At 35.5% G+C, this 2,911-nt stretch overlaps 1 pseudogene; it reads left to right on the top strand.

Moving 5' to 3' along the window:
- The first annotated feature begins 1,778 nt into the window (after positions 1-1,778).
- LOC141824576 (mannose-specific lectin-like) lies at positions 1,779-2,466 on the top strand (annotated as a pseudogene).
- Positions 2,467-2,911: the final 445 nt, after the last annotated feature.

The raw sequence follows: 2,911 nt of genomic DNA, 5'->3' as shown, positions 1-2,911 counted from the left end.
ATCGAGCTATGGACAGGTCACGTGGACTCTGCCACATGATCGAGTACATTTAAAAAACATGTTCTTTGGCTCGTCTTGAATTCATGACTCAGTGTACATATCACAATCATCAATTTTAAAGGAATACTCAAATTTAAAATAAGTTTAGAATACTTAAATTTTAATAAATAAATTAAAGGAAAACAATTCTGATGATTGAATCAATACCATGTACAGTGAGCACATTTAAAAAACATGTACTTTGGCTCGTCTTGAATTCATGAATCATGCATGCGTATATATATATCACAATCATCAATTTAATAACCTAATGGATTTCTATTTTTGAATTTAATTTAATTGTCTTATTAAATAAATTAGGGTTTAATTAATTAAACCTAAGCCACTCTAGGTTTAACTTAATTAGTCTTCCTAATCTTTCCTCAAACTCCTAAAATTAAGGTTAATTTTATTTATAAATTACTCTCTAATTTTTGGTATTTTACAAGAGATGCTCACGAGTTGTGATCTAATCACAAATTCTCTCATGTTCTGAATCGTATTATGGACATTCAGTATTTCAGTTTAAGATCCAATCAAATACATATAAAATGTGCACTCAAATAGTAAATTGTTATTTATTCAATAAATAGTATAACCGTAAGGCGATTACCTTAGGACACCCCTCAAATTTAACAAAGTGTTTGTTCATCACTTAGATTTTTCGTCTTATGTCAAATATCCGATCAATCATGATCCATTTGGACTTTCTTCTTTGAACTAAGTGCCCAATCCAGATGTCCAGCATCCTTTGATTGCGTTCCCCATTTGGAAGAAAATTCTTACAAATACATCGTAGCTGGGGATCGAACCGTGGATCTCTGAGTCACAACTCGAATGTCTTACCGTTGCACCATTACCCCGGGGACTAGAAGTGGTGACCATATACTTATGCGGAATGGTCCTATATATGTACGTTTAATTATATATATAGTCCTTTTGCTAGATGTATAGTAGACCGGTGCATGCATGATGAAGTCGGTAGCTAGGTAGGTAAGTAATAATAATTTCACTAATTATTTAATTAGGCAACCATGGATATATGGATGGATCTCTTCGTTGTCTAATTACTTGTCTTAAGTTTTTCTTTATCTCGATCCATCGAATAGTCTATAAAAGTTAATATATATATATATATATATATATATATATATATATATATATATACAATAATAAAAATATAATTAATTTATATTAAATTGATATAACACTAATTAATATTAAAATAGTGTTTAATATTAAAAAAAATGAACTCAAGTTACAGATCAATGGATATACAATGTCTATTATATTTATGTTCTCAATACTGCTAACATTCGCATAAATAATAAAATTAGGAAATGGAGGAATTTGCATGTGTGTTTTTTATTCAAAGTTATCGAGTAACGTAGGTAAGTAGGGGCTCATCGAGACCTCATAATCATACACACGTTTAACTTAAGCGACATCGTATGTGGAAGTGGTGACCATAAAATGGTTGTCATACTTAATGCGGAATTGTCCTTTTGCTAGATGTAGTAGACCAGTGCATGCATCATGAAGTAGGTAGGTAATAATATTTTCACTAATTAATAAGGCAACGAGGGATGACTAATTAATATTTAGATCCGACCAATGATTGAATCAAGACCATGCATGTACAGTGAATGAATGTGCCTAGCTCCTCCGATCCTCATCTATAAATAGATGGGTCTTGTATGATACTGATCATCAAGCAATCACTTGAGTGATATATCGATCATATCCGTAGCTAGCTCAACCATGACTGCCCTCGTCATGCTCTCCGCTGCAGCTGTCCCTCCTCGGCCTCCTCCTGCCTTCCTCTATGGCCCACAACGTTCTCTATACCGGTGAAAAGTTGGAGGCCGGGCAATCCCTCACCCAAGGGGCCTATACCTTCACAATGCACTTCGGGTGCAACCTGGTGTTGTACGACAATGGCCGAGCCCTGTGGTCTACCAACACTAACGGCCGAGGCAACAACTGCTTCCTCCAAATGCAGACCGATGGTAATCTCGTCATCTACAACGACAACAACAATGCTGTTTGGGCGAGCAACACCTGGGGCGCGCAGGGCAACTGCGTCCTCGTCCTGCAGCGTGACCGCAACGTCGTCATCTACGGCCCTGGTAGGTGGTCCACCGGCACCAACACTGTCAATTCCAAAGACATCGTGATTAATGCCGAAAGCTGCCGGAACGATACTACTACCTTCACTCCAGAGGTGGTCGTACCGGCGGCCGATGAACCCACGAACAGGAAGATCGCCATGGTGACCAATAATTAATTGGCTTCACTTTTAAATACGATGATGAATAAAAAGAACGAGATGCGAGGTGTGGTATATATCCCTCGTTTTTATGTTGTATGTGCTGTTAAGTAGGTGGTCGTAGGTGTGAGTCGACCGATCGCCTTAATTATCGTGTTTTCTGGTGTGGAATACTAGTATATTTTAAGAACTAGCTATGAGTCACTACTTGCTCTGCTCCTTTTTTTTATTTAATTATTTTAAAAGTTGAATTGAGTTCAAAAAAGGAAAACAAATTTAATTAAAGAAATCTAATAGCACATATAAATTGAAAAATAAATTAAAATAAAATTAATACAAGAGGAAAATATATTATCTATTTAAGAATTATAATTTTAGTTAATATTTCAATTATGTTCTTTTTGTCAAGTATTTAAATAATTTTTATAAGTAAAATATATTATCTTCTTTTTGATCCTTATCCGTTCTGTAATTCTCTAATGGTCTTCTTTAAGTTCTCCTTCCGAATCAGGACATCCCCTAACTTGTACAAAACTTTCGTCTTCCCTTTCATCCCTATTTCTAGCTCTCGGTCATCAACTTCAATCCTCACTTACAGCAAGG

Source organism: Curcuma longa, chromosome 3, assembly GCF_044706935.1.
Source record: "Curcuma longa cultivar G26 ecotype Majalengka, Jawa Barat chromosome 3, ITB_CL_G26_1.1, whole genome shotgun sequence".
In the NCBI taxonomy this organism is placed as follows: Eukaryota; Viridiplantae; Streptophyta; class Magnoliopsida; order Zingiberales; family Zingiberaceae; genus Curcuma; species Curcuma longa.
This window is presented reverse-complemented; position numbering and strand designations above follow the sequence as displayed.